Source organism: Lithobates pipiens, unplaced genomic scaffold, assembly GCF_037356315.1.
Source record: "Lithobates pipiens isolate NorthernLeopardFrog02 unplaced genomic scaffold, aLitPip1_a1.2 Scaffold_30, whole genome shotgun sequence".
In the NCBI taxonomy this organism is placed as follows: domain Eukaryota; kingdom Metazoa; phylum Chordata; class Amphibia; order Anura; family Ranidae; genus Lithobates; species Lithobates pipiens.
This window is the reverse complement of record NW_027507791.1, coordinates 54,408,822-54,420,839: the sequence shown is the minus strand read 5'-3', so window position 1 is coordinate 54,420,839 and position 12,018 is coordinate 54,408,822. Positions and strand designations below refer to the sequence as shown.

Here is a 12,018-nt window from a genome sequence, read left to right as displayed (position 1 = left end):
ATTAAAAAAAAGTATCGGTAATCGGTATCGGCGAGTACGTGGAAAAAGTATCGGTACTTGTTCTCGGTCTTTAAAAAAGTGTTATCGGTGCAACCCTGATACAGCATCTCTAATAGTATATACAGTAGCTCTCTCCTCTAATAGTATATACAGTATATATCTCCTCTAAAAGTATATACCAGGGCTCGACAAAACCAGGGCGCATGGTTTTTTTTCACTGTTCTTTTAAAAAAAAATTGTGTCACTTTTATTCCTATTACAGGGAATGAAAAAAGCATGACAGGTCCTCTTAAATATGAGATCTGGGGTCAGAGAGACCTCACATCTCATATTTACACTAAAATGCAATTTAAAAAAAAAAATTGTCATTTGAAAAAAAATAAAAATAAATAAAATGTCCCTCTAAGAGCTATGGGCAATGACTTGGAGACAGGCCTCCATGTCAGGCCAGGGACAGGTCCGGATCGCCGTCACGGACCTGGCTCCTAACTTTTTTAGCTGGCTCCTAGATTCCAAGCAAATTTGTCAAGCCCTGATATATACAACATATCTCTCCTCTAATAGTATATACAGTATATATCTCCTCTAATAGTATATATCTCTTCTAATAGAATATACTAGGGATGCACCGAATGGGTTTTTTGGTGCCGAAACCGATACCGAAAATGAAAAATACACTAGGCTGAAAACCGAAAACGATACCGAAACAGCACCGATACTGAAAAGGACTGTTTTTAAAAAATATTTTTATACAGGAGGTGGTCAGAGACTGGGGACATGGTACAGGAGGTGGTCAGAGACTGGGGACGTGGTACAGGAGGTGGTCAGAGACTGGGGACGTGGTACAGGAGGTGGTCAGAGACTGGGGACGTGGTACAGGAGGTGGTCAGAGACTGGGGACGTGGTACAGGAGGTGGTCAGAGACTGGGGACGTGGTACAGGAGGTGGTCAGAGACTGGGGACGTGGTACAGGAGGTGGTCAGAGACTGGGGACGTGGTTCAGGAGGTGGTCAGAGACTGGGGACGTGGTTCAGGAGGTGGTCAGAGACTGGGGACGTGGTTCAGGAGGTGGTCAGAGACTGGGGACGTGGTTCAGGAGGTGGTCAGAGACTGGGGACGTGGTTCAGGAGGTGGTCAGAGACTGGGGACGTGGTTCAGGAGGTGGTCAGAGACTGGGGACGTGGTTCAGGAGGTGGTCAGAGACTGGGGACGTGGTTCAAAAGGTGGTCAGAGACTGGCGACATAATAAAAGAGATAAGTGCAGCCAGCGTTGCCCCCACTGATGCCGCCAGCGTTGCCCCCCACTGATGCCGCCAGCGTTGCCCCCCACTGATGCCGCCAGCGTTGCCCCTCTGCAGTGAAGAGAGTCGTCTGGTTGAATAGAGCGCCGGGAACATCACAGCTTTAATTTCAATACCTGTGTGTTCCCCGTCACGCGCCGTCGCACACAGCCCCTCCCCCTTGTCCAGGCACTTTGATAGACAGATCACCCATCCAATCTAGACAGGTGATCTGTCTATCAAAGTTCCCCGGACAAGGGGGAGGGGCTGTATGTGACGGCGCGCGACGGGGAACACACAGCTATTGAAATTAAAGCTGTGATGTTCCCGGCGCTCTATTCAACCAGACGGCTCTCTTCACTGCAGAGGGGCATCGCTGGCTGCATCAGTCCTACGCTATTCACCCCCATCATGGGCGGCACCAGGGGCGGGGGCGGAGTTCCGCCCCCAGGCCCCGCCCCATTTTCCGCTCAATTATCGGCCGTTTTTTCCTTTCGGCAAATTGCCGAAAAGGGCATTTTCGGCCGATATGTTTCGGCGGCCGAAATTTCGGTGCATCCCTAGTATATATCTCTTCTAATAGTATATACAGTATCTCTCTTCTAATAGTATATACAGTATCTCTCTTCTAATAGTATATACAGTATCTCTCTTCTGTCTGTTATTCTCAGAGTAGATTAGATATTTTGCTCCCTAACCATATAGTTGGTTATTTATATTTACCACTGCATAGAGAAATTTATAATAAATTGCCTTTTTTTTTTTTAACTTTACATATTAAAAGAGGAAGTAAACCCTGATGGGTGTTACTTCCTCTTTGTCTCCCTGCAAAGGTAAAGCATAATGGACTACTATGCATCGCATAGTAGTCCATTATGTACCACTTACCTGACACAGGAGCCAGCGATGTCACTGCTGTCCCCTGTAGTCCGCCGCATCCATCTTCTTCCGGGGATCGCGCATGGGAGCCGCCACTAACAGCAACAGCAATGGCATTCAGACCGACACGATTTAGTTCCAGCAGCAGATGGGAAGTCGCCAGTACTGCTGGCAGAACACAGCGCTGCTTGCTGTATGTAGCTGATGCTATACTACTACTCCAGGGGTAGGCAACCTGGGGCCCTCTAGCTGCCGCAAAACTACAAGTCCCATCATGCCTCTGAGAGTAATTGTAACTGCCAGCCTTGCAATGCCTCATGGGAAACTTCGTTCCACAACAGCTGGAGGGCCCCGGGTCACTCACACTATAATACATCACACACAGCGGCTGCATCACCTCACCACAGAACTGTTCTGTTGTTCTGCTATCAGAATCACTTCTGACAAGTTTTCCTGACACCAAAAGAAAAAATGGTGACAGGGGAGGGAGCTCCAGCATGTAGCCTGTGATTGACGGCCTCAGCTCTGTACCTGTGCGAAGGGGGTGTGTCTCTTCCCTCCAATCGGCTTTAACCGAGCTCTGCAGAGTGTAATTTCAGCTCTCTGCCCCCTTTTTTCTGACCGCACAGACAAGCTTTACAAATATCTGGAATTTGCACAGATCTAGAGAAGATAAACGGGTACAACGTATGCAGGAGGGTTTTGCTTCATCTCTGTGCATCACCTGCAGAGAGTCCCTTCACTGGTCTTAAGTAAGGGGTTGGGATTTACAACCATTATAAGTCTAGGAATAGTGGAATAAGCTGCAAAGGTTTCCCTCGCTTCAGCGGGCTCCTTCCATTTGTACAACCGGTCTCCTGCAGGCTCTTCTCTGAGGCGCTCCGCACTATGATGTCATCACAGAAAAGGCAGGACCAATAGATCTGCATTATAAGGGAGGACAGCCAGGGCCCCGCAAACAACCTGCAGCCTCAGAGAAGCCTGTCGGTGTGAAGTGGAGGGTGGGAGGGGCTCTGCAAAGTTTATTTTTTGTGTTTTTTTTAGTTTATTTCCAGCTGTAAAAAAGTTCCTTTACTACCATATCCGCCCCCCCCCCTTTTTTTTTTTAACACTTTATCCTATATTTGCACACCCACCCAGCAAATCCAGTGCTGTCACGTTATAATCCGAGGGAATGCAAGGCGGGGCAGGAAGGGGCGTGGTTTGGATTAAGAGAAAAAAAAAAAAAATCCAGCTTCTATACACTGGGGAGGGAAGAGGAAAGCATCAGGGCAAAGCTGGTATTTAACTGTTCATTATTTGTTAAAAAAATAAAAGTTTGGATTCAAAATCGATTTTCCTGTACATGTCCTCAGACTCAGACTGACAGATCGGCAGGATGTTTGTGGCCCACAAGGTGCCATCAGATCCCTACACATCTATTCCAGAGGGATCGGACATCTGTACAGGCAAGAAAACCCCCTTTGGATCCTTCACTGGGGAATCTACACATGTCCTATATGTCCAACCAATCAGTGAGAGCCACAGCCGGCTTCCCGCTGATCCCCGCGCTCACCATGGGGGCGTCCCCACACCCCAGCACTCCTAATACAGGGTTTGACTGATCCCCATTAATCATAAGGAGGGTTCATTCATCATGAGGGTGTCTGCTGATCCCCGGCACTCAAATGTCCACACTCATCATGGAGATTCCGCTAATCCCTGCTCTCACCACAGGGGGCACCCTGATCCCCACAATCATTATGGGGGATAGAGGAGGGGGGAGAGGAGAAAGGAAAGGGAGCTCTGTGCAGGGGCGAAGAGATCTGTGCAGGGGGGGGGCCAAAGAGATCTGTGCAGGGGGGGGGGGGGCCAAAGAGATCTGTGCAGGGGGGGGGGGCCAAAGAGATCTGTGCAGGGGGGAGGCCAAAGAGATCTGTGCAGGGGGGAGGCCAAAGAGATCTGTGCAGGGGGGGGGGGCCAAAGAGATCTGTGCAGGGGGGGGGGGGGCCAAAGAGATCTGTGCAGGGGGGGGGGGCCAAAGAGATCTGTGCAGGGGGGGGGGCCAAAGAGATCTGTGCAGGGGGGGGGGGGCCAAAGAGATCTGTGCAGGGGGGGGGGGCCAAAGAGATCTGTGCAGGGGGGGGGGGCCAAAGAGATCTGTGCAGGGGGGGGGGGCAAAGAGATCTGTGCAGGGGGGGGGGGCCAAAGAGATCTGTGCAGGGGGGGGGGGCCAAAGAGATCTGTGCAGGGGGGGGGGGGGGGCCAAAGAGATCTGTGCGGGGGGGGGGCCAAAGATCTGTGCGGGGGGGGGGGGCCAAAGAGATCTGTGCGGGGGGGGGGGGCCAAAGAGATCTGTGCCGGGGGGGGGGCAAAGAGATCTGTGCGGGGGGGGGGGGGGCCAAAGAGATCTGTGCGGGGGGGGGGGGCCAAAGAGATCTGTGCGGGGGGGGGGGGCCAAAGAGATCTGTGCGGGGGGGGGGGGGCCAAAGAGATCTGTGCGGGGGGGGCCAAAGAGATCTGTGCGGGGGGGGCCAAAGAGATCTGTGCGGGGGGGGCCAAAGAGATCTGTGCGGGGGGGGCCAAAGAGATCTGTGCGGGGGGGGCCAAAGAGATCTGTGCGGGGGGGGCCAAAGAGATCTGTGCGGGGGGGGCCAAAGAGATCTGTGCGGGGGGGGGGGGGGAGCGAAGGCGAAGAGATCTGTGCAGGGGAGGCGAAGAGATCTGTGCAGGGGGGGCGAAGAGATCTGTGCAGGGGGGGCAAAGAGATCTGTGCAGGGGGGGCGAAGAGATCTGTGCAGGGGGGGCGAAGAGATCTGTGCAGGGGGGGGGGGGGGCCAAAGAGATCTGTGCGGGGGGGGGGGGCCAAAGAGATCTGTGCGGGGGGGGCCAAAGAGATCTGTGCGGGGGGGGGGGAGCGAAGGCGAAGAGATCTGTGCAGGGGAGGCGAAGAGATCTGTGCAGGGGGGGCGAAGAGATCTGTGCAGGGGGGGCGAAGAGATCTGTGCAGGGGGGGGCGAAGAGATCTGTGCAGGGGGGGCGAAGAGATCTGTGCAGGGGGGGGCGAAGAGATCTGTGCAGGGGGGGCGAAGAGATCTGTGCAGGGGGGGCGAAGAGATCTGTGCAGGGGGGGCGAAGAGATCTGTGCAGGGGGGGCGAAGAGATCTGTGCAGGGGGGGCGAAGAGATCTGTGCAGGGGGGGCGAAGAGATCTGTGCAGGGGGGGCGAAGAGATCTGTGCAGGGGGGGCGAAGAGATCTGTGCAGGGGGGGCGAAGAGATCTGTGCAGGGGGGGCGAAGAGATCTGTGCAGGGGGGGCGAAGGCGAAGAGATCTGTGCAGGGGAGGGGCGAAGAGATCTGTGCAGGGGAGGGGCGAAGAGATCTGTGCAGGGGAGGGGCGAAGAGATCTGTGCAGGGGAGGGGCGAAGAGATCTGTGCAGGGGAGGGGCGAAGAGATCTGTGCAGGGGAGGGGCGAAGAGATCTGTGCAGGGGAGGGGCGAAGAGATCTGTGCAGGGGAGGGGCGAAGAGATCTGTGCAGGGGAGGGGCGAAGAGAACTGTGCAGGGGAGGGGCGAAGAGAACTGTGCAGGGGAGGGGCGAAGAGAACTGTGCAGGGGAGGGGCGAAGAGAACTGTGCAGGGGAGGGGCGAAGAGAACTGTGCAGGGGAGGGGCGAAGAGAACTGTGCAGGGGAGGGGCGAAGAGATCTGTGCAGGGGAGGGGCGAAGAGATCTGTGCAGGGGAGGGGCGAAGAGATCTGTGCAGGGGAGGGGCGAAGAGATCTGTGCAGGGGAGGGGCGAAGAGATCTGTGCAGGGGAGGGGCGAAGAGATCTGTGCAGGGGAGGGGCGAAGAGATCTGTGCAGGGGAGGGGCGAAGAGATCTGTGCAGGGGAGGGGCGAAGAGATCTGTGCAGGGGAGGGGCGAAGAGATCTGTGCAGAGGAGGGGCGAAGAGATCTGTGCAGAGGAGGGGCGAAGAGATCTGTGCAGAGGAGGGGCGAAGAGATCTGTGCAGAGGAGGGGGAGGGGAGACAAGATCTGTGCAGGGGAGACGAGATCTGTGCAGGGGAGACGAGATCTGTGCAGGGGAGACGAGATCTGTGCAGGGGAGACGAGATCTGTGCAGGGGAGACGAGATCTGTGCAGGGGAGACGAGATCTGTGCAGGGGAGACCTGATCTGTGCAGGGGAGACGAGATCTGTGCAGGGGAGACGAGATCTGTGCAGGGGAGACGAGATCTGTGCAGGGGAGACGAGATCTGTGCAGGGGAGACGAGATCTGTGCAGGGGAGACGAGATGAGAAGAGATCTGTGCAGAGGAAGGGAGTAGAGAAGAGCCCGATATACACGTAGTACAGGGCAGAGTCTGGATCTCCTCACACGGGAGCCCCGCACTGAATGACCACCCACGTGTGTCTGTACGCCTCTACTACACTATATACGGGAGACAAGTCACTGTACCGGCAGATGATGGCCGCCTCTCTCCGCTCTCTTCTTCCGCCGTCTTCTCGGTACCCCCCTTCTTGTCCCCGGTTACCGGAATGACGGGCCGGAAGTCAAGCCCCAGGAACCGAACAGCCTCGCTAGTTACGCCCGGAACTGACGTCAGGCAGCGCCCGCCCACAAAAAAAATAGGGGGCGCGGCCTGCAATAAGCGGGAGTTATGGGAAGAAAAAAAATCCGCGCTTTTGGCCAGAGGGCGGAGAGAAAGTGCGATAGGTTGAGAGGGATCGCGGCTCTCCCGCCTCTCTATGCTTCGCCCTATCAGAGGTCATCGCCCCGGAGTTATGCAAATATAAACAGAAGCGACACATGACACGTCGGGGGAGGAGCTCTGTGTACACAGAGGGAGGATTAACCAGGGCAATGCGAGATGGGGGCGGAGTTTGCATTTAAAGGACCAGTACATGTGAATTAAAGTGGAATTCAATCCTCAAATTTAAAATGTCACTCTTGTGTCACCCTCCTAACCTTCCCATCCCCCCGCCTCACTTCCCCATCCCCCCTCACCTTCCCATCAACCCTCCTCACCTTCCCATCCCCCCTCCTCACTTTCCCATCCCCCTCACCTTCCCATCAACCCTCCTCACCTTCCCATCAACCCTCCTCACCTTCCAAACTTAAAGCGGGGTTCCACCCTAACGTGGAACTTCCGCTCATCGAAACCCCCCCCCCCCCCCCCGTTTTGTCACAGTTGGCACCTTTCAGGGGGAGGGGGTGCAGATACCTGTCTAAGACAGGTATTTCCACCCACTTCCAGGCATAGACTCCCACGGGAGTCTATGCCGTTTCCTGTCCCGCCACACTGCTGGGACACACACAGGTCCCAGAGACAGCGCGGACCATTCCTAGTGCGCTGCGCGACTCGCGCATGCGCAGTAGGGAACCGGGAAGTGAAGCCACAACACTTTACTTCCTGATTCCCTCACCTAGAATGGCGGCGGCAGCAGCCGAGAGCTGAGCGATCGATCGGTCTCGGCTGCCGACATCGCTGGACCCTGGGACAGGCGAGTGTCTATTTATTAAAAGTAAGCAGCTGTAGTATTTATAGCTGCTGGCTTTTAATATTTTTTTTGTAGGTGGAATCCCTCTTTAACTTACCACCAGCCCACAGACAACCAAATAACCTAACAGTATGTGTTAAAAGCAGGGGTTTAGTCTGCACACATTTGTGTGCAAGGCACCCTGGTATCTGTGGTACCTAACACTAACTTATATGTGTTTTTTTACCCTTTATTGGGTAATTTACAGCAGGTCAGAAACCATGAACCAGACCAAGACAGAAGTACAATTAAATCACACTTGTTTATTAATAAAAAGTAAAAAGGTAAATAGAGTAAGCGTAGCCAAAGCATAGCCAGAGTCCAGTAACCAGATTGAGTAGTCAGCCAGGCCAGAGTTCAGTAACCAGATCGGGTAATCAGCCAAGCCAGAGTTCAGTAACCAGATCGAGTAGTCAGCCAGGCCAGAGTTCAGTAACCAGATCGAATAGTCAGCCAGGCCAGAGTTCAGTAACCAGATCGGGTAATCAGCCAAGCCAGAGTTCAGTAACCAGATCGAATAGTCAGCCAGGCCAGAGTTCAGTAACCAGATCGAATAGTCAGCCAGGCCAGAGTTCAGTAACCAGATCGGGTAATCAGCCAAGCCAGAGTTCAGTAACCAGATCGAGTAGTCAGCCAGGCCAGAGTTCAGTAACCAGATCGAATAGTCAGCCAGGCCAGAGTTCAGTAACCAGATCGGGTAATCAGCCAAGCCAGAGTTCAGTAACCAGATCGAGTAGTCAGCCAGGCCAGAGTTCAGTAACCGGATCGAATAATCAGCCAGGCCAGAAGTCAGGGATCCAAGTAGTAGAACAGCAAGCAGGATCTGGAGCCAGAAGGGATGTCAGCAAAGCCAGTCTTTAACCACTTCAATACAGGGCATTTATACACCCTTCCTTTCCAGACCAATTTTTAGCTTTCAGCACTCTCAAACTTTGAATGCCAATTAATCAGTCATGCAACACTGTACCCAAACAAAATTTGTATCATTTTTTTCATACAAATAGAGCTTTCTTTTGGTGGTATTTAACCACTACAATACAGGGCACTTTCACCCCCTTCCTTCCCAGCCCAATTTTCAGCTTTCATCGCTCTAGCGCTTTCAGTGACAATTGCGCGGTCATGCTAAACTGTACCCAAATGAAATTGTTATCATTTTGTTCGCACAAATAGAGCTTTATTTTGGTGTTATTTATTCACGACTCCGTTTTTTTTTTTTTTGCGATATAAGCGCAAAAAAAGCGGAAATTTGGAAAAAAAACAATATTTTCTTTTTTCTATTTGAAAAGAAATCCAATAAAATCTAATTTTGTCATAAATTTAAGCCAAAATGTATTCTGCTACGTTTTTGGTAAAAAAAATTCTGTTAAGTGTATAATAATTGGTTTGTGTGATCACGGACATATGTACGCAAATGATCATGTACATATGTGTGCAGATAATCATTGGGACATGTGATTTTAGTGGGACATATGTGGGGGACATGTTTTTATTATTAGGGACATGTGTTTTTATTATTTGGGGACATGTATGTTTTGGGGACATGTGTGTTTTGGGGACATATGTGGGGACTGTGTTTGTACTGTGTGGTGTGTTGTGTGTTGTGTTGTGTGTTGACACTACACTGATGATCAGTGAGTAAAAAGCTGCCCATACTCACTGATCATCAGCCGGCTGCAGCGTTCTGCTCTCCTCTCCTCAGCGATGACTTCCGTGTGAGGAGAGGAGAGCCGATTGCCTAGCAACCGGCTGTTTGTTTACATCACATGACGGCCGTGATTGGACACGGCCGTCATGTGATCAGGAGGGCCAATCACAGAGCCCTCCTGCCGATCCGAGATGTGTCGTGTCCGGGTGACACGAGCACATCAGGATCGCGCCGCTGCGCGGGCACGCGCGAGCGCGATCCCGCTACTTCTGAAGGACGTTCCTGAACGTCCTATCAGGAGTAGACGGCTCCCACCCGGCCGTATATATGCATTGGCCGGGTGGGAAGTGGTTAATCACCACTGGGTTTTATATTTTTTGCGACATAAGTGAAAAAAGAGCAAAAATAAAAAAAAAAAAACTTTTTTTAGTTTCTATGATAAAATGTTGCAAATAAGTCATTTTTGTTCATAAATTTGGGGCAAAATTTATTCGGCTCCATCTCTTTGGTAAAAATAACCCCAAATTAGTGGATATCATTTAGTCTCTTTGAAAGTTATAGATTCTACAAGCTATGGTGCAAATCATTGAAAATTGATCACATCTGATCACACCTGATGCACTGACGGCCTATCTCATTTCTCGAGGCTCTGAAATGTCAGGAAAGTACAAATACCCCCCAAATAACCCCTTTTTGAAAAGTAGATAATCCAAGGTATTTAGTAAGAGGCATGGTGAGTTTTCTGAAGTTGTCATTTTTTCCCACAATTCTTGGGAAAAAGAAGAATGTTTTTTTTTTTGCTTAGTTTTTTTTACAAAATTGGCATAAGTTATTTCTCATACACAGCATATGCATACTTCCAATTACACCCCAAAATACATTCTGCAACTCTTCCCGAGTATGGTGATACCCAGGGCCGGTACTAGGGGGTGGGCGGGAGGGGCATCTGCCCTGGGCGGGATGATTTACTGCAAGAAGAGGGCTCAGTTTGCCGGGTACATCCCTTCCCATTCTGCAGCATATAACACAGGCAGAGAGCGGCATTGTCCCTGCATGTAGATCGTAGCCAGGGGTGGACTGACAACTCATGGGGCCCCCGGGAAATAGGAGATTATGGGGCCCCCGAGCAATAGATTATGGGGCCCCAGTGCAATCAGAGATTATGGGGCCACACAGTATACACACACACAGTATACACATACATGTACACACAGTATACACATACATGTTTCTATTGGCTGAGAAGGTACTGGAGAGGTGGGGCAGCTATAATCTCAGGATTTTTAGACCAAAAGGATGTCAGTAAGGGATATTTCAGAGACAGATGTAAAAAAACACAGATTTTTACATACTGTTCCTGGTTTTACTGAGGCTGGCAACCCTGATGGGGCCCCCTAGTGGTCCAGGGCCCTCGGGCAGTGCCCGAGTGGCAGAATGGTCAGTCCGCCCCTGATCGTAGCACTACACCCACCCACCTGCCTGCACAGGGTACTGTACTGTGATGTTGGGATGGTATCAGCACTTTTCTGATTCAGTCTACATAAATACAACTTTTCCTCTCCTGGACAGCGGCTTCTCTCCCCCCTCTCCACTCATTTCTATCACTCCTGCTTTATCTCTCACACTGTCCATGTCTGTGGGAGATATATCTACTGGAACTTGAAACTGCATGGACACAGCCTCTGTATCCTAATATGACATACAGCTGTGGGTTCCACTTCCAATAGAAGTGAATGGGACGCTGGCACAGTAATATGCACACAATGCCCGTACTGATGAGAGCCCTGCACAGGACACAGGACACAGCGCCTAGAGGCGATTCAGTTCGCATTGTGCACTATATAAGTATTTCATTCATTCATTCATTCATTCACACGTGTCTGCTCCACATGTGAATGGACCCTAAAGAACTCATATACACGGAGGCTTGGTGAGCTCTAGTGATGGCCGAACGGTTCGCCCGGCGGTCGTTTCGCGGTGAATTTCGGTAGTTCGCGGGCCAGCTCGTTCGCTCGACTATTGGTGTCGTTCGCCCCGGCGGACTTACGTGTTTAATGTGTAAAAGAAGTTTGACCTATGATGACACATCAATCATGGGGTACAGGACAGCCAATTGAGACATGACAGCACATGGACACTTGGACATTCCCCCTAACTTATAAATACACCCGATCCGGCGGCCATTTTACATTCTTTCTTCTGTCACTATAGGGAAAGGTTGCTGTTTGGAGCAGGGACAGATCAAACGCTATCTATTTGGTACACAAAAGTTCTTTTCAGGACTGGTATAGGTGTTAGGTGTATATAGGTTTGCTGTGCTACTGATTCTTGCAGCAGCCTGAGTGTCTTTTGTCAGTTTAGATAAAGGGACAGAGCGCTGTGTCTGCTGCTATTTTAGGGACAGCCAGATTAGTCATCATCATCATCATCATCATTAGCTGTTACTATCAGGTCCACAAAAGAGCTATTCGAGTGACCAGTAATTGTTCCAGTCTCCTCTGTTTTGCCAGTTTGTATAGGGACAGGAAGGAAGCAGTGTGTCAGGCAGTGAGGGTCAGTTTAAAGAGTTGCTGTTACTATTAGTTCCACAAAGGTTCTTTTCAGGACTGGTATCAGTGGTACGGTAATAGGCTTGTACACGTATAATATTCTTTCTTCCAAATATAGAAAGAATATTATACTTGACTGCTGCC

General features: G+C 51.2%; 1 protein-coding gene across 1 annotated transcript in view; it reads right to left on the bottom strand.

The window, feature by feature from the left end:
- The window catches only part of SETDB1 (SET domain bifurcated histone lysine methyltransferase 1), a gene marked incomplete in the record, with an annotated part of 81,304 nt that extends 74,535 nt beyond the window's left edge, over window positions 1–6,769 (bottom strand). The window contains 1 exon segment of the mRNA XM_077464241.1: window positions 6,599–6,769.
- Window positions 6,770–12,018: the final 5,249 nt, after the last annotated feature.